Source organism: Acanthochromis polyacanthus, chromosome 12 (genome assembly GCF_021347895.1).
Source record: "Acanthochromis polyacanthus isolate Apoly-LR-REF ecotype Palm Island chromosome 12, KAUST_Apoly_ChrSc, whole genome shotgun sequence".
NCBI classification, from domain to species: domain Eukaryota; kingdom Metazoa; phylum Chordata; class Actinopteri; family Pomacentridae; genus Acanthochromis; species Acanthochromis polyacanthus.
The window spans coordinates 8,895,997-8,916,871 of NC_067124.1; the positions used below are offsets into that span (position 1 = coordinate 8,895,997).

At 39.1% G+C, this 20,875-nt stretch overlaps 1 protein-coding gene across 7 annotated transcripts in view; it reads right to left on the minus strand.

Annotated features, from left to right (window-relative positions):
• The window catches only part of grik2 (glutamate receptor, ionotropic, kainate 2), a 578,538-nt gene that overhangs the window by 445,246 nt on the left and 112,417 nt on the right, over positions 1-20,875 (minus strand). The window lies entirely within an intron of this gene.

A 20,875-nucleotide genomic window follows, 5' to 3' on the forward strand; every position in this document is an offset into this window, starting at 1 on the left:
TCTAGAAATGTTTTTCTCACAATGTTGCCTCCATCTATCACCAAACTGTGAACAAAACGCAGATGTTTCCTGAATCTTTACTGACCCATGACTATAATTAGCTATCCAGCAAATTAGACAGCTAATAAAATATGGAGCTACTAAAATTTACTCCCCAAGTCAACACAAATGAATAAACTTTAATTATTATTATTATTTTTTTTTAGCAGAAGCCTCTAGCTCCAACACATTCCACTTGAGACACAACTGACATCATGTTTCTTTCAATTCCTTGTAAACACACGAACTACCCAAAATGTCAAGGGCAAGGTGCTACTGGACAGGAACTTGTTATTGTAATATTGTTTGAATGTAATCTGTGATCACCAACGAGTAATGTTGTCTTGATTGCAATATTAAACAGGATAGCCCATTACTGTAATGCCTTATATATCAGGTTTGCTTGTTACTGCTAGAAAGAAGTGCTATAATATAGGAGGTTATACAGCAATATTCAGCTCTGCTTCTTCAGCTAACTTAGACATTCCCTTAGGAAGATGTACCATCACTTATTGATATATTGATTGTCATTTATGAGTCCTCTCTACCTTTTTTTCTGAGTCTTTCATTTTATGAAGTAAGTCATGTTTACTGGTTTTGGAGGTACAAAGAACTTGCTTTCCAATCAATAATTACAGTGGTATTACAATCTACTGAACCTTTTGCTCCAGTAATTAAGCACTCAATGCATAGTCCCCCTAGTTCTGTAGACCCTGAATTTGTAGTACTATGAAAGTCAGAACTGACAACAAGTCTGTTTCGTTGATTCTTAATTTAGAAATGACAGAAATAGTTTGGGGAGCCTTGATAAGCAGTAGAGCAGTGATGTAAGGAAGTTTCTGACTCAATTTGTGTATTTACACATTGTAATGTTTTCTTTAAACTGATTTCCTCATTTCCCTTTCCTCAATGTTTATTGTACTGACTATACTGTGAAATGTTTGCATAGTCAGGGTTAAGGTCAATTTTAGTAGCACAGTTTACTTTTTTCACATACAATACATTTTCTGGAAATTTCTTGTTTGCTTGTATATCCCAAAAAATGACAAATACATTTACAATACAGAGCAAGCATTTTAGGCATGTTAAATGTTTAGATCTTAAGTTATAAAGTGTGCATATATTACATGATTTCTGGACGTGATAATGGAACTACAGCTACAGTTCTGGAACTCTTTCAAGAACACCATATACTGATATTGCTGTGAAGTGAATGTGCTGCTTTCAGTATGTCTTTACTTTAAGTATGTCTTTACTCTGGTTCAAAAGTTATTAGGATTGGACAATTACTACCAAAATGTTTTGAAATAGTACTAAACTGCTTTTTATGCTTTTTTGTGCGCAGGCTTTCATAAAAGACTCATTAATAAAGAGTTGAAATTCGTAATCCAGTTGTTCACATTTGTTCTGAATATTCAACCAGAGTAATCCAGGCATCCAACCCTTGTTCTAACAGTGAACAGTTTCTATGAAGAAAATAACAGAAAGAGAAAAACAAATCATAACTAAGTAAGCTTTTAATATTCTTGTACTGTAGAGAATAACTTTTTATTCTCATGAAAGTGAATGCAACTCAGTCCAAGGAAGATTTAAAAACTAGAATGCTTCCAGTATGAAGCCCTGGAAAACACTTTTCTTCAGAGAGCCAGTTAAATGTTTTTAAAAGTGTGGGCCTTCACAGCTACAGCCCTCTAGTGAATACTTCTGTCAGGCAGCAAATTAATGGATTAAGAGGAAGCCTGGAGAGTTGGGCCGAAGGCAGGTTCTGTGATCATTTTACTCTGATTGGCCAGTGAATCAATCAATCAAGCCCGTGGGAAGCAGTGGGGAGGAATAGTGAGAGAATGAAGTGTTTTGTTTAGGTTAGCCCTATGGCCAGGCTCTGCTGGCTCAATGTCAGTCAAAGGTAACTCTAAGTCTTTGCTTTATTTACTCCAACTAAAACCACTCTGCAGGACTTTGCAGTGTGGATGGAATCTGAACAGACAATGACACGAGTACTGCAGGTCTCTCGTCAATGGCGATGACGACTGAACGTGCTGACTCTGATCAGTGCTTCCTAGAGTGATTTCACTAGTGAAATCTTTAATAATGCTCTTTATCCAGGTAGTTATTTTGTGTTTATGTTGGTCGGTCAGGAAATATCTAAACAGAAAGACTTCTGACAGCAGCTGAACCGGAGAGAAGTTTCTACTTTCATTAGTATTCATCTCATGGGAGAGCCCTATTTTGCATGCCATAATGAGTTTGAAGGAAGCATCAGTTAAACGGGATGTACCATAATTGGAAAGCTGAGCATTTAGAATGACTGCATTCACACATGACACACATTTCCCACTAAGAATATATACAATTCTACTGAAAGATGAATCACTCCAGAAAGGTGAATCTTTGTTAGAGAGGTGACTGTCTAAGTAGGGACGTCTGAACAGAAATAGGCAAACGAGAAAAATTTCCACTTGTCTGTGTGGGACACTAAGATATGGAAATGAAGTAGAATAAGTGAGAGGAAAATAGACAGAAAGAGAAACAAATTACTCCATTGAGGACATTATGCTGGTATCATCTTAATGAGAGTTTATCTGAGTTTCTAATTGTTATTAGTTTTTAGATTCAAAATTATTATATTCCAAACTTTAATGTAGTAATTCTTTTCCATACGTCTTTCTCGGAATACAAGTTCATTAATTTGCTGGGGCAAAAGGTCATATCTGCTGTTCTGCTGGCACCACAATCCTTAGACTGCATGTAGTATCAGATAGTAGTACACTTGACTTGAAAAGCCCTTGCCACTAAACCAGGCAGCCTTCACAATTACAATAAATGTGAAAATAAATTAGGTATTTGGTATTTGGTATTTTCTGGTATTTTCCATATGTCATTGGCATATTTGTTATTTTACATCTAAGACTACTTAAAATAGCAAATTGAGGAAAAAAACACATGCATTTAAATGAACCCCCCCAAAAATTGTAGTTTGTGATTTAAAAAAAAAAGTTTTTAAATGATTCACTGCATAGATATTTTAGCTTATAAAACTATCTGTGGTGTGTGTTGTGTTGGTTGACTGGTTGCTCAGCTTTTCATGGTTAGCCACAGTCTATCAGATGTTTGCTGCGTCCTTAATTCCAACAAGGCTTGATCCTTTAGGATCAAATCTATGATGTTTTGTTAGTAATGATTTATTAATCCGAATAGTCACCATGGATAAAGTTCCACCAAAATCGTAAAGTTGCACTGAAGAGGTATTACACCCAGTTTGTGGTTAAAGCTAAATAGACCTCAAAAATCACTATGAAGAACACTCCCAAGTAACTTTGACTGTTAAAAAACAATTGAGGCACATTAATATGCTGTAATGAACACAATGACATGAATGTTCAAAAAGCTTACTGCTTTAATAATAATACATAGTTGAGCAGATATGAATGTCAATTTCCTGTGATGAAGAAAACAGCACACCTTTTGCTACTAGTGTCACATGTCACCCCCTTCATTCCATTCCCCACAGTTATCCACAAATCTTTTATCTTTGCTATTTGTTACTGTCTGTCAGATCCCCCCCTCCACACACACACACACACACACACACACACACACACACACACACACACACACACACACACACACACACACACACACACACACTCACTAACTTTTGCAACTGTTTGACAGATCCTTTGATTGAATAATTACTCTTTGTTCTTTTTGTCTTACCCTCTGTTACTAATAACCAACCACACGCCACTTTACCACTGTTCACCCTTGTGTTTACATGTAGCCCCCTTCCTACCCTCTGCTTCACCCTTTAACATCCCTATAAAATGGGTGCTCTCGAAATGTTCTGGCTTACCTTCACGGACTCATACTCTGTGTTGGTAAGCCCACCATATGCCAGAATACCAATAAACACTCCACTATAGCAAACTTCGCAGGACTAAGAGTGAAATTTCTTCAACACCTGTAACACTTTTTCAATCAAGTATGTCTGTATCTGTGTGCCTGGGCATGTTTCTGTAAGCATGTGGTATGAACTTTATCACTGACTGCACCACTCATTCTGCACAAAATATTGATTTCATATGCTAGAATATTTCCAGTCATTGCAGTATGCTATAGAGTGCCATCCAGATTACATTTTAGACTTTAAATGATTGTAAAAAAGAAAAAGAAAAAAAAAAACCTTTGACAAATGTCACCCCAAGTGTCCTTGGCCAAGACATTGACTCGATGCTCCCTAAAGCAGGCAGGCACCTTGCATGGTAGCTATGTCACCAATGTATGAATGTGTATGTGAATAGGTGAACGAAAGCACTAAGGTAACAAGGTGCTAAAAAAGGACAGACCATTTACCATTCATCAAAGTACCACAAAGATTGACAGGTATCGAGGTGGCTTAAAGACACAGCAGACACTGCTGACACTAATCGGTTAAGTCCCTGTCCTGCTGGTATAGACATATGTCCTGTAAGCACAAAGCAATGTCTTAATCAGGCTATCTATCAACCCCTATTACCACCTCCTTCCATAAGCTATAAATTATTATTTATGATGCTGGCGGTAGCACTGAATTTAGTGTAATCAATAAAAAGCTACAGAAGAGTGTGCTTGCTAGGTATAGTATTGTCAGGTCAATAGTATTTACTAAATTAAAGTTTTGGACCAAGTAACCAGAATTTTTTTTCCACTGTGGAAAATGTATGGAATGAGCACAAATTGCATCTAACTTCTATGCAATAGTACAAATAGATGGTGACAGGGGAGTGGATTTTCACTCCTGCCCAATCCCACTCCAAAAAATACTCCCATCCTCAATCCCACAATATCAAGACAAAGTAAAAAACAAAGAAAAAATACAATTCCTGACCTGCAGAGATTTTGGTGTATTTTTGGTGCATTGTTTTATTCGTTTACTTTGTGTTTTTGCCAGAGCATTGAAAGTGGCAAGAACACAGGTTCCAACTAACCTGCCAGTAGATTAGATGAAAGAGAAAAACTAAGAGACAAGACAATAGAATGGCTAGCATTGAGTTCGTTTTTATTATGATACTCATCCTGCACACTTTTTTTCCTGTCCTGTCCCAGTCACGTGATGAATAGTGACATTTATCCCTCATCCTATGGGAATCCCACAGAAATTCCCTTAGACACAGGAAACCATTGGTTTTCTGGCTTCTTTGTTGTGGAACAAAGTTGGAAAAAATGTCATGTGTCATCATTACTTTTGTACACCTCTTTTTGTCTATAGAGATACATGCTGTGCTATTTCAAAATCTTTTTAACTTCAGTGTTGGAAATTATTCTGTAAGACAGATATAAAGCTACTTTTGATGAAAATGGTGATTCAGATAATAAATTGGTATCAAAAATGTACTTGTACTCATATTTGAAAGGGAAAAGGCCATGTTGAGCGAAGAAACAGATAGACTTAGAGGTTCAGCAGAGTTTACAGACAGCCTTACATCAATGATCATCTAAATATCATACATTTCCTGTTTCAAAATGATTTTTATCACAAGAGCAATGATGGATTTCCATAGTTTAACAAATCTGTCATTGAAATAAAAACAAATTAGTTCATGCATGAATCTTTCTCAAACTGAATCCCTGCTGGCACCTTAATCAGTACTTTGTATCCATCCATCCATTCTCTATACACCGCTTTATCCTCATTAGGGTTGCCGGGGGTGCTGGAGCCTATCCCAGCTGACTCAGGTGAAGGCGGTGGACACCCTGGACAGGTCACCAGTCTGTCACAGGGCTACATATACAGACAAACAATCACACTCACATTCACACCTACGGGCAATTTAGGGTAACCAGTTAACCTCAGCATATTTTTGGACTGTGGGAGGAAGCCGGAGTGCCCGGAGAAAACCCACGCATGCACAGGGAGAACATGCAAACGCCATGCAGAAAGATCCCAGGCCCACCCCAGGATTTGAACCAGGAATCTTCTTGCTGCAAGGCGAAAGTGGTAACCACTACGGCACTGTGCAGCCCGGTACTTTGTATGTCACTGTGAATTGAAAACACTGTTCCTGGTGATTTCAAAGAGGCATAACAAACAAATGAACAACATATGTTTGCTGTGATTGGCTCATTGCCTTGAGAGTGTGAAATAATAAGATGACTTCTAATACTCCTCTGAAGCCCTCGAGTAAGATCATGAGCAACATATCACCCGAATTCTTCTCCATGAAGTGAATAAAGGCCAGAGCTAGTCTTCACTGGGTTGTAACTCAGGGCCCTACAAGGCTATGAGCTGGCCTTTCACACTTTCTCTCTGGCAGATCCTGCATACACTAGAGATCATTCATCTCAATTTTTCTTCTCGAAAAATCAGGCATGGATTAGTAGTAAATCCTGCTTCTGCTCATCTTTTCTGTTGAGTGAAAATTATTTATGAAGGAAACTATGCTTGGTTCTCCCAGCAATTCCACCAACCATCAGCACCCTAGTCCCTGTCTGTTGTTGACAGCTTGATGGCGATCAGTGTCAGAATATCAGTGCTGCAGAACGGGAAGTGTAGCATGACGAGCTCCAAGAGCATGTTCCATCTTTATCACAGCTGAGGCTCTGCTGCAGTAGACAGTGTTTTTTGGGGGAGGAGGAGGCTCAGAGGACAGGAAGAAGCCAGATGGAGGCGACAAGAAAAACATGCAAAGGCAATGGGGATGTATGAATGCAAAATAGATAAATAACGATAGAAATAATTAAGGACAAAGACTCAGTGGTTTTCCTAAGAAAATGGTCCACAATAGTATAGCGCTTTTTTAAGCATAGGTTTCCAATGCGCTTTACAGTGTATTTCTCATTCACACACACACTCAGACACCAGTGGTGTCAAAATCTCTGAATCATAAAAATATGTATGAGTTGATTAGATGGATGAAGTTTTCAAGTGAGGTTGTTTTTTCTTGTGTGTGTGTGTGTGTGTGTGTGTGTGTGTGTGTGTGTGTGTGTGTGTGTGTGTGTGTGTATTTGTTGTTGTTTTAAATGGATGCATGTTGCAGGACCTGCAAATTTGTCATCTGTAGGTAGTTTATTAAAATTCTCCATAGGAGTGGCATATGAAAGCAAGCATACAAAGACAAAGTCACAGAGTGCAAATACACTGTATGGCTATTGATGCAATAATGCAGACCATATAGAATCTGGAAGAGGCAGCTGATGAATGGTACCGGGATAGCATTCATGTTTTTTTGTTACCAACTGCACAAGCAATGTGGATATTGGAAAAAAAAAAATTTAAAAACTGCTTTAATGACCTACTCAGTCAAAAATGTTCTATATGTTATGACGACTTTTCTTGCCAAGTCACTCCACTTGTTATCACAAAGCTTTTTCTATTCTTTTGCTTTTCACATGTTATTTAATGCCATATAGTCTCAATGAACACACCTCTGTATTTTTCTGTATTATCATTCCGGAACCTGCGCCTGTGAAAGCGGCTGCAAAGTTTGGTGTCTCTTAACTGTTTTCAGTTTTTGCTGTATTTGTGCTATATTTTTTAAATATTTTGTCATGTTTTATCGACTGCTGACGGAGGTTTCTGCTGGGAGAAGAATTTATTCAAGAGAGGAGCTTTTTTCATTGAGACACAACAAATCTGGACTGCAACATCCAATTCCAGTGGACATCTTGAGGTGTTTTCATGGTTGCCGTGCTGGTGCAAAGGTGAAGGCTAGGAAATGGAGATACAAGCCCTTTCTTCCATCAATCATCATGGGAAACGTGAACTCTTTGCCAAACAAAAGTGAGAAGCTGGAGACATTGGTGAAGACAGACAAAACATACTGTGAATGCAGTCTCCTGTGTTTTACTGAGGCCTGGTTGAATCAAAACAACTCAGACTCAACTGTGGATTTACTTGGCTTCACCCTCATAAGGTCAGACAGAGATGCTAAAGCTAGTGGCAAGAAGAAAGGAGGAGGTCTGGCTTTATTTGTTAACCAGAGATGGTGTAACTCCTCACAAATAACGGTTAAGGAGAAGTTGTGTTGTCCAGATATTGAACTGTTGGCAGTTGGACTTCGGCCATATTATATCCCAAGGGAGTTCAGTCACATCATAACAATACTTGTATACATTCCACCTAAAGCAACTGACTTGGTTCCATGTGATGTGTTGCATGATACTGTAGCTAGGATACAGACTCAACATCCTGATGCACTTGTAATAATATCAGGAGATTTCAATCATGTCAGCCTCTCCTCTCATCTGACTGGATTTACACAGTTTGTTAACTGCCCTACCAGAGAGAATAAAACCCTAGACCTGCTGTATGCCAATGTCAAAGAAGCTTACAGAGCTACTGCCTTACCACCACTGGGCAGGTCAGATCATAACCTGGTTCACCTGCAGACCTGTTACAAACCTCGTGTGCTGAGACAGCCTGCAACTAAAGTCCAAATCAGAAAATGGACTCCTCAAGCTAGTGAAGCTCTAAGGGACGGCTTTGAATCAACAGATTGGAATGTGCTCCTAGAAACAGATGAGGACAGTATGAACATTGACAGACAGGTTGATTGTTTTACTGATCAACTTCTGTAGAGACACAATCATACCTGCAAAGACTGTTCGCTGTTTCCCCAATAACAAACCATGGATCACAAGCGACATAAAGGCAGTCCTCAACCAGAAAAAACAAGCTTTTAGAGATGGTGACAAAGAACGGCTCAAAGAAGTGCAACATGAGTTGAAGAGGAGACTGAAAGTGGCAAAGATGGAATACAAAAAGAAGATAGAGAGGAATTTTCAACACAGTAACATCCGGGATGTGTGGAGAGGAATCAATGCCATCTCTGGACACAACAATAAAAAGAGGAGGGAGTCAATAGTGGGTGATGTAGAAAGAGCTGACGAACTCAACCTGTTCTTCAACAAATTTGACACTATGGACACATCTACTTCCACTGCTACTCCTCCTTCTTCTCCTCAACATATGGAAATCCCCACTATAGCTTCTCCTTCTTCTCCTCCGTCTCCTACACGTCTCCACAGCTGCAGCCACTTCCGTTCCAGCACCTGTATCCATCTCTGTCACAGAGACAGGGGTGATGTTGGAGCTTCAGAGACTTTGCTCTGGGAAGGCAGCTGGCCCAGATGGTGTATGTCCAAGACTGCTTAAAGACTGTGTTGCACAACTGTGTCAACCTCTCCACAGGATCTTCAACCTCAGTCTACAGCTGGGGTGGGTGCCCGCTCTGTGGAAAACATCCTGTATCGTACCGGTACCAAAAATCAAATGTCCGGCTGAACTAAATGACTACAGACCTATTGCCCTGACCTCACACATCATGAAAACTCTGGAGCGGCTGGTTTTACGTCTCCTGAGGCTTGAGGTCAAAGACAAACTCGATTCCTTGGAGTTTGCATACAAAGAACACATTGGAGTGGATGATGCCATCCTCTTTCATGTTTCACCATGCCCTGTCTCATCTGGAGGAACCTGGAGTTTATGTGAGAATCATGTTCTTTGATTTTTCAAATACATTCAACTCCATCCAACCCACCATCCTCAAAGACAAGCTCACAGAGATGAGAGTGGATCCTTCCTGTGTTTCATGGATTACAGATTACCTGACAGGAAGGCCACAGTTTGTCAGGCTGGAGAACTGTGTTTCTGGGACATTAATGAGTAGTACTGGGGCTCCACAAGGAACAGTCCTGGCTCCATTCCTGTTCACTCTGTATACATCTGACTTCAAATACAGCACTGAGTCCTGCCACATTCAGAAATACTCTGATGACACTGCTATCGTGGCATGTATCAGAAATGGACATGAAGCTGAATACAGAGATCTGATCAGTGCCTTCAGTGACTGGAGTCACAAAAACTGCCCGCTACTCAACGCCTCAAAGACAAAGGAAATGTTCATAGATTTCTGCAGATCTAAACCCCCTCTTCAGCCAGTGAACACTTGTGGCGTGGACATCGAGATGGTGACATCATATAAATATTTAGGTGTCCACCTTGATAATAAGTTGGACTGGTCTCAGAAGACTTCAATCATTAGACATCTGCAGTAAGATGCTGCAGATGTTTTATCAGTCTGTGGTAGCAAGTGTCCTGTTTTATGTTGCAGGATGCAAGGCGTCTGAACAAACTGATTAAAAAAGCTGGCTCTGTGGTTGGAATCGGATTGAACACATTTGAGGATGAGGTGGAGAGATGGGCACTGAGCAAGATGGAGACCATTCTGAGAAACATGGATCATCCACTTCACATCTGCCTCAATGAACAACGAAACATCAGTGGACGGCTCCTATCCCTGCGCTGCAAGACCGAAAGATTTAGGAAATCTTTCTTGCCATCAGCAGTCAGGCTATTCAATTCAAAATTAAACAGATAAGAACCCTGATAACTGAATTTTCCTTCGGGGATGAATAAAGTGATTCTGATTCTGATTCTAATCTTAGCCCTAACTTCAGCTATTTTGTTTAAAATGTACAGAGCTTTACTGTGGGGCAATGCGCCTTAATAACCTACAAATATATTGGGCAACATACTTCAATTTAAACTGAAATGTTAGGATACAGGGAGTATTCTTTGACAATAATGTGTCTAATTTATCAAGTTCTGTACACTGAAATCCTTAAATCATGATGATGGTCATTCATAAATCTGAGTCATCATCTTGTAACTGGATGATGAATTAGTCAGGAGTAAATATGCTTTGTATCTTTCAGTAGTTTATTGAACATTTAAATATATTATCTGAGGAATTTAATGATGCAGTATTGTGACTCGTTTAGTCTGTATCCTGCCTCTCTCAAAAAAGCCTGCACATGATTTGCGCAGGCTCTTGTGAATTAGTTTCTCAGAGCGATGTCATTATTGTTCAATGGTCTGTTTGTGCTGAGCAGTTTGTACCTTTTTTATACAAGATCAACAGCAGAATGCTTTCAATACTTCAGGGAGCTGTCTGCAGCAGTTGAGGGAGGGTTTGAAGGAAGAGACTGAAGATGCTTTCACACAGTGAACCACTTGAGAATTGCAACTAGGTTGCTGTATTTATTCTATCATCGGTCCTTTGTTCAACTCTGTCTCCTCTTTCTGTTAAATTCTTCCACTACTTTGTTTCTCTTTCCCATTTTTCCAGTCATTTTCTTGTGACACCTTATGAGTGCAGATTGCTGCAGCAGATATAAGGGTGTAATGTGTAATTTTCCTCTCTTTCTCATAATAGAAAATCTTAGGAGTGTTCTGCTCGGCACTTTCACAAATGTCAGTGCTTCGCAGCCATTGTCAAGCATTTGCAGAGACACAAAATGTCAGCCTCTTTCTTCAGTCACAGCCTTTGTGAACTGCTCACATCTGGAAATGTCAATGAGCAAACCACAGTGGGAGGGAACAGATTCTTGGAAGCAGAAAGAACAGCACACTCCAATCACCTATTAAGATCTACTGTAGAGTCTTGGTCACCTCGTACAAAAAACCCTCTTCCATTGTGCTGCCACAGACCTGTGACCCATACCAGCACTCACAGAAGCTGAAAGTCACACATATTTATGTGATACATCTACATGTTTCTGAAAGTAGATAAGGTAAAGCATTAAAGCTTACACATTATGATTTATGCTGCATTTATATAGATACCAGAAAAAAAAGTCATCTCAATGGTGACGGTTTACCCACTAAAAAGGCTAGGTAAGTCGGAATATTTACTTTACATGCAATAATGCTTTGGTTTTAAGTCTTACCTCACTAAATAAAGTGATGCTTGTGCTGCAGGTAGCGGCACTAGTTTGGCAGTTTTTGATCAGGATTAATAACTTGACAAAAATTCCTTTCTGTAAAGGAATGTTATTGTGAGTTGCTTGAATGTAATCCAGACTAGAATTAATTGTTGATGACATGAATCTAGAATTCCACCACATTACATCGGATTCGTTCACACAATAAGGAAGGTGTTGGAGGACAGGCTGAGAACATAGCTTTACTCTGTACTCCATATGTATAGCTAGCTAATTTCCTGTGTGCTGAAGTGGGCATTCAGTCACTCCAGAATGTGGTGGCTACCCTTATTAATCATCAAGAAGATAGTTTGTTAACAGTACTGGGAGTAAATCCTATTATTTCTCCACTTTCTATCTCTACATATGTGGAGCTATTTGCTTAACAATATTAGCAATCTCTGAGCTTAACTTGTCGTCTTTGGACCAATACTCTTAAAAGCATGTTGTCTCCCTCTCTTTTTAATGAGTAGCTTTGGTTTTCAACCTAGCAGAGGCTCATTGATTTCCTGTAACCAGACAAGTGTGTGATATTATCTCAAGTAAAGGAAAAATGAGGGAGATGAGGGGTCAGGGGCACATTCCTCCAGAGGCGATTTTCTCACAGTGCACCAGCATGATGCTCTTTGACCCCTTCATTGTGATGTAATCCCACCCTATTTAAGTGATCAGCCAGGGCTCTGATGAGATATAAAGCAGTCTCAACAGAGTCATTGATTTAGCTAAGAGGGAAAATCAGCCAGGGATTGTACATGGGCACAAACACAGCCTTTCTTCACTGTCAATGATTTAGATTAATTAAGGTATACACTTCCTGATGAGTTGTCTATAAACTCTGCCAGCCATAATGGGATCAATACTGGATCTTTAATGCCCTGAATAGAGGTTCCTGAAGTCACTCAGGAGTCTTGGATCTTACATGCCCCATCTTTCCTCTCTTGTATGTCCACCCTACTTCCTTGTTTTACCTTACATCATTGCATTGTCTTGCAAATAATTAGACAGCAGGTTTTTAATTGCAACCTTTCCACCCTGAAGTCCAAGTTGGTTCATTAAGTTGCAGAGCTGTTCCAAACTAAATGTGAGGATGCTTCTTTGGATGGACAATTTAAAAAAAAACAAAAAAAAAAACTTGGATATAAAGGTTAAGCTATCCAGTAGTACCCAGTAGTTTGTTCCAGCAATCCCATGACCATAAAAGATGTGTTTATAAATGCTCTCATATAGGTAATGAAACAAATTATCAACTAAGCTCTATTTTGGAAAAAAAATTGAAAAAGTTAAAGTTTAATAATGATTATTAATAAGTTAAATGAAGCTTACAAACACAATGCAAATGTACGTATGCTCCCTCAGCAACTTACTGTTATGTTTTAAACAGCTGCCTATCAATATATTCAGCAAACAAGAAACTTTTTGTCCACTTCATCTCCACCAACACCAGAGAAAAACGCCCATCTCCTCAGTTGCTAACTGCTCATCTAAGTACACCAGCTAGTGTCCAACTGTATCTATCGGCAATTTGATGCTGAGAAGATAGAACAGCAGATTTAAAACTTTTTTTAAACTGAAAAACAGCTGCCTACTGCTGCTGAAAACAAGACTCATGAGAACACTGAACTACACAAAAAAACAGCAAAGTTGTGGGATGCAACCAATACATTCATGTTGCATGACATCAAAAGAATGCATGATAAAATTTTATCGGCTTGTTATTACAAGTAAACATTGACACTTTACACAATAGATTATTGTTAATACTCTGGCTTCCTCCCACTGTCCAAAATTATGCTGAGGTTAATTGATTACTCTAAATTGTCCGTAGGTGTGAATGTGAGTGTGATTGTTTGTCTGTATATGTAGCCCTGTGACAGACTGGCGACCTGTCCAGGGTGTCCCCTGCCTTCACCCGAGTCAGCTGAGATAGGCTCCAGCACCCCACGACCCTAGTGAGGATAAAGTGGCGTATAGAGAATGGATGGATGGATAATTGTTAATAAAAAAGAAAACAATACAGATTTAACCACTTTTAGGCTGAATCATAACTTTTGCATCAGCATCAGAGAAACATCATTATCCATCATAAAGAAATAAAGTTTTGCCTTTAATGTCTCTTAGAAATAAAAATAATAAAAAAGGTCCTAGTGTGATTGGAGTGTTCAGTATCGCTATATTCATTTACAGATAATTTCAAAGAAGAAAAATGGAGAAGTGAACTATTTCACTTTCATATGATAGATGTAGATCTCTAAATCTTTGCAATAACCCAGTGACTGAACTGTAGGAGGAGACTGGACATGAAGAAAAAAACAAGTGGCAAAGTGAGAAAAGCCAAATGAAGCTCTATCCTTTTATCATCTATGGAGTTATTCTCCACACATTTATTATCATACTCTAGATACATTTTCCAGTGAAAGGGCAAGACCTATTTATCATTAGAAATATTTTTAAAAGCGGGAAGTAGTAAAATTAAACCTGGTATCTGCAGCATGACTTTTCATTTTTGTGTTTCTTCTGTGAATCATCGAGTGTTAGAAATGGTTGAAGACATACACAACATGCTTTGCAGATAATGAGAAAACAAAAAGGGGAAGAAATAATATGTACAGAAATTCTATTTACTGCAGGGGAAAACTGCACTGTCAAGTGTGCTCTGAAATATAATGTCAAAAAAAGATCATTCAGACAGTGTGATAACTCAGAGAATGGGACACCCGTTAAACAAATCTCCTCACATCTGCATTGTTCATCAAGAACTGCTCTCAGGGTCATACTTTAAGTACATTCAGTCAGAGTGTGTTTGTGTGAGCAGGAGTGGGATGTGCACATGTGCACAATTAAAGATACGTTATTTCACTGGTATAGCTACTCCCTTTCACACAAATGGTTTATTAAGTAAATGTGCTGACTTATATTTAACCTGTTGGTGTCCTGTTTAAACAACTATTCAAGGCACAATTGATATCTTAGTTGGTCAGATCAACACTAAGACTACAGTCTGAACAAAACAACACAAAGGTTTCAGCAGGGACACATTTAAACTCTATGAGATACTTAGCACGTAATTTAATTGCAACTGGTCAGGGGCACGGAAATACATTCTTCATTATATGATCATTTCTAATTCATGAGGTAGTTACGTTGACTATCCAAGCAATACTGTAAATGAGCCAGTGTTAAGTTGTGGGATTATTCAAGTCCATCTATCAAACTGGTTTCAGAGTTTCTAGCAATGCAGTTCTGTGTGTCATTGTGGCAATATTTGATTTAAATGCATAATGGTGTATCGATTGTTGTGTCATATTTTTGTTATTTGTCTATTCATCATCGCCATCATCATCAATTTATCTGTCCTCGTTATACAAATTCCATCGCCATTTCTTCAGCTTTTGTTACCATGGAACCATGGGACTGTCAAAGCTGTTTCAGAGTCAATTCTGGGACTTATTGAAAGTTTATTAAGATGCTCTGATTTTCCAATTCTCTGTCTAAGGTAGAGGGCATGCTGATCGCTTTGTCTCCCAGATCCCAAGAGGTTCTCTAGGAATCTGGGAGACAGATCCAACGGCTGATGGATGGATGATAGATGCTGTGGAACAATCTGCCTTGTCTCTTTAATGATCTTGTTCCATTTGATCCACCGTTCAGAACTGAACAGGGGCCCAGACTTAACCCTTCCATTATTGCAACCTGTGTACTGTGAGTTACTCAGTCTTTTAAATGGCACACAGATTTTTGAGTCTGTCTTGTTTTTGCCAACATTTTTCAAGATGATGTATGATTGCTTTCGCAATAAACCTTCTATGCCATACCCACAACAGATAGACAAAAATGAGAATTTCTCAATCTCCCATTTACACACACTTAGGGTTTGCCCAAGGACACTTAAATATTATAAGGTTGGGTTTATGTATGAGTACCCGTAAGAAGTGGAAAACAAAGAGTGTCATTTTTGTTGAACTGGTATTAAAATTGTGCTGACAAATATTACACTAAACCCTGTGTCTTTAAAGGTTTTGTTGAACTAATAACAATGTCATGCTCCACCATGCTCAGTAGGGTAAGTCTAGGGTTTGCTGATTGCCTTTCATCGAAATATCAATCTCGAAACATTTGGACACGATTAATATGCAAATCTTTATAGTGATACATAGATACTTCAAAAGGATATGAAAACTAGCTGCAGTGAATAAACAATGGTGTTATCATCAGGAAAAAGTGACACAGAAGTCTGTGAAAGAATTAAGTTCACAGCCCAAAAAAATTACTGTGAAGAGTATCTTATCCTGATGTGATTTAATGTTTTTAAAGAATAGACATTTCAGCAGAAAACCTTTTTGATAACCTTTACATTATATGATCAGTGGTGCTGGTGAAAAATATTCTAGGTGGGGCTGTGCCATATCAAGTCAGTTTCAGTAACCATCCCGATACAACAGAAACGGCAGGATATCAGTGCTCTGTGAAATAATAATTATTTAATGCCAATATTAATAACTTGAGGCATTTTTGCTCAAGACATTAACAACATATTGCATAACCACAATTTTGGCAATAAATTATATATACAGCTGAGCACATGAAACAGTGCATTAGTATTGAATTGACGACTCAAGTATTATGTTAATTGTTAATTATATTAAGAAATTAATATTAGAACAGAAAAATACTGTACAGTAATTTATGATAAAGCTTAATGCTACTAACTGATCAGAACTGCAACAATTAAGTGATTTTTCAATTAGCAGACAAAGAAAAATACAATCTGCAACAATTTTGATGATTTCAACATTTCAGTGAACAAGCCAGAAAATTACATAAGCTAACACATACTATTTAGACAAAATATCCAAAAATTACTCAGTGAAATACATTGCTGGATGATGTGTTGTGCTAAAGTCAACTTTATACAAAGAAAAATCTGGTCCAGTTAATAAATGTTTGTGTGTATACAGACAGACAGTACTCTTCTGTTGAAGATTACTTTGTATGAATATGAAACAGGCCTGGACAAAAATGATGGTACCCTTAACTTAATATTTTGTTGTACAACCTTTTAAACCAGTCACTGCAGTCAGGTGATTTCTGTAACTCTCAGTGAGACTTCTGTACGTGTCGACTCCTGGTGAGCAAACTGCTCCAGCTGTCTCAGGTGTGAAGGCTGTCCTTCTCCAGACTGCATGTTTCAGCTGCTTCCACAGATGTTCAGTAGAATTCAGATCAGGACTCGGAGGCCACTTCAGAACAGTTCAGTGTGTAACTGTGTGTCACTCTTCATCTCTTCATCTAGCTGCGTTGCGATGTTAGCCTTGCCTAGCATCGTTAGCTTAACTGTGTTCTCCATATGTGCCCTCCTACTCTCGAGTTTCTTTATTTTCTCGGATAAATGTTTCATATCTCTTACTCCTGAAACAGTCCATGCCGTGTCTGTCCCATCCGTTTATAGAGCAAACACGGGAAGCAATATAAAGCATTTGCATGACTAGATCCAGCTAGCCAAGCCTTCCTCTTGTACCAATTACGTGAGAAGCCTCTTGTATAAAATTTACCTTTCTCGCTGGTTTGTTGACTTATTTTGATATTCGGTTGATCACTGTTTTATTTTGAGTTTTCCACCAATGTTCTCTTTTCAAATGGATTTAGGAGAAGAGATCGTACACTTTCACCATCCGCGTCACCCATCATTGTCACTGTCACAGTTATCCACCGCACTCACGCATGCTCTTCTTCTTCTTCTTGTGAATTTCCGGCAGGCTGGATGCCTTGCGGCACATTGCTGCCTCTCACAGGTCAGGGTGATAATGCAGAATTCTCACGCAAGCTCACTTGGCTTGGGGCGATATCGATTTCGCCCCTCTGGGCATCAGATTCGACAACGCTGATTGGATAAATTTCTGTTGCTATGTCGAATCTCTTGTCGGTCATTGGCTGCTTTGCCGCACTGAAAGGACGATTTCTCCAGCGCCCCAGCAGCTCCGCAGAGATGAGCGGGAAACTAACTAAATTCCAATTAATATTTTGTACATGACATTTGATTGGGAATTTAAACACGCATGGTGCTAAAAAATAACTGATTATTATTTATTTTAAAAATATTTATTTTAAAAATGAAAAATCAAAAACACGGGGGGGCTCCCGAGCGCCCTCTATTGGCCAGCCGCCACTGTATATGATATTGTTTTTTTTTATTTATTGTAGTTCACACCTTTCATCCTGACTTCTTCAAGATTACATTTATAGCTTCATCTTCATTGTTTTTGCTTACAGCCTCAAATTCCAATTTCTGGATTAGTTTTTTACAGTCCTTTGATCATTTCAATTACCATTTGCAAGTTATTTGTCATTTGTATTATTCTTAATAAAGAGAAATTACAGACCTTTTCCATGTTTGTTTTCTTTCTATGACACTATTAGCTTTACTATAACAAATTAACTGTGGCCTAACTGAAGGTGAAATGTCACATTTTGCAAGATAAATATAAACCTTCTAGTTTACTATTTTTTTAAAGAACGATGTTCATTTATTAATTTTTATTTAAAATTCAGAAAACATTCCGTGAAAACAATGTAAAACAATGTGTATATTATGTTCTGTCACAGTCTGTCATAAATTATATCTGTAAACTTGTCTGCATCTTATGTCATTTGCACATCTAAGTACATTCTCATTTGCGCATTTTGTTCATTTGCACATTTCTGTACCACTCTTGTAATTTTTCTATGTGTTTATCCTATTTTATTTTACTTCACTTTATACCCTACCCTAATATTCTGTGTTGTCTTCGTATTCACCCTTTTGTTGAATATCCATGCTGCTGTAACAACTGAATTTCCCTCTGGGGATTAATAAAGTCAGTCTAAGTCTCTAAATTTACACTCTCCTAAAGCTTTGTTCTTGCATGACTGTCAGTTTCCTTATCTTGGGTCAAGTCACAGAGGCAGCAGGTGAAGTAGGTCATTTAAGATACCCCTCTCCCCAGTCACATTTTCCAAGTCCTCTTAAGGGATTCAAGTGGTTCCTAGGTCAGACAAGATATATAATTCCCTCAGCAGGTCCTGAAAAATTCCAGAAGAAGTCTCCCAGGGCCATCCTAATCAGAAAAGTGAACAACCTCAACCAGCTCCTTTTGATGCAAAGGAGCAGCATTCTCTACTCCAAGATCCCTCCAAATGTCCAAGTTCCTCACCCTATCTCTAAGGCTGAGGAAACTCAGTTCGGCTGCTTGTACCCATGATCTCATTCTTTTGGTCACTATCCAGAGCTCATGACCAGAGGTAAGGACTGCAATTTGGATTGGTGGGCAAATTGTGAGTGTCGCTCAACTGGTTGAGCCGGGGACACATAAACAGGAGCTATAGTCCCTGATGCAGCAGCCATGGGTTTGAGTCTGACCCACAGCTGCATGTCTTTCCCCGACTCTTCTCCCCACGTTTCCTGTCTCTCTCTACACTGAACTCTATAATAAAGGCCCAAAAAAATTGTGAGTGTTGCCTTGCAGCTTAGCTCCCTCTTCATTACAATCGTTTGGTACAACGTCTGCAATGCTGCTGCTGTGCTAAGCTGCCTTTCCATCTTACGCTCCAGTTTCCAGTCACTCATGAACAAGATCTTGAGATACTTCAACTCCTTTGCTTTGGGCAATAACACTGCCTCAAACTGGTGGGAGCAATTCACCAATCTCTGGCAGGAAGTCAAAACTATCATCTTGGATTTGGAGGTAGTGAATCTCATCCCGACTGCTTCATACTCAGCTGCAAAACCTCCCGGTGTGTGTTCAAAATACCGCTCTATTGTTGATACATTTCAACAAATGTTTTTTTTCTTTACTTTTTTATTTATTAAATGTTTTGCATACCTACATTTAGTCATACAGTCACATACAGTTCATTTGCCTATATAGATCACGTGAAATGTCCTCAGCAATTTTAGCAACATCATGACTAGTTCCCATTGGTCTCTAATCACAAAAGAAATCATTGTCTGAACTGATGTCTATTACACAATGCTAAGCATAATTAAATTCGCATTTCATTGCCTCTACATGTTGCAGAGCAGCAGGCTTGGTAAAGAGCTTATTTGTGACTGCACATAATAGAATCTACAGGTGAATTGTTTCAGTCCTGTGGCCATGCCATTATTCATGTTTACCGCGATGATCACTGACCCCACTCATTCACACTGTCTGTTTTTCTTTCTTTCTTTCTTTCTTTCTTTCTTTCTTTCTTTCTTTCTTTCTTTCTTTCTTTCTTTGTAAGTAGTTGGTGGGTGGCTATGGTGTGTGTGGAAATAAAAGGCAAGCATGTCTGCAGGTATGAGCCATGAGATCCATTATGTCTCACTAATACATTAGAAGACATTTCAAACTGAATCACAATGGGTGGAGAACAGCTCTCCCTCTGGGCAGACTGAGGCATCTGTTATGACAAGCAAACCAAATCTCAGCTTCCCCTGGATGAATTAGGAGTCACCTCCAGTCACACATATACACACTTCACCAACATCTCCTATATCTCTGACACTTCCCTCCTTGCTTGTTCCTCCTCCCTTGATACCACCACCACTTTACTCCTCTTTCTCCATTCCCACAATCTACCATTCTCTGTCACTGTCACCCTCCGTCTTTCATGTCCCCTTCACAACTCCAAAATACCATTCTAGGGAGAGGAAAAAGGGAAAAGTTCAGGGGAGTAGAGAAGATATTATGCGTTTGTCTGTCTGTCTGTCTGTCTGTCTGTCTGTCTGTCTGTCTGTGTGTGTGTGTGTGTGTCTGTGTGTGTGTGTGTGTGTGTGCGTATGGCGTCAGAATTGATTCAAAACAATTAAAGCAACTTGCAGCAACGTGTGTGTGTACACGCATGATTATTATGTTACGCGTGCGTGCGTGCATGCGTTGTAACGTGCAGACTGTATTTCACGCGTAACAAGAAGCTGCGTACCTATGAAGCAGCGCCTGCACGCCTGTCTGTCACTGTTTGACAAATACCGTTACGCGCTCACACGCGCGTGCGTTCGCAATTTCTGATTGTACACAATAGTTGATCTGCACGGTGCAGACAGACAGACAGACAGACAGACAGGCAGGCAGACGCAGAC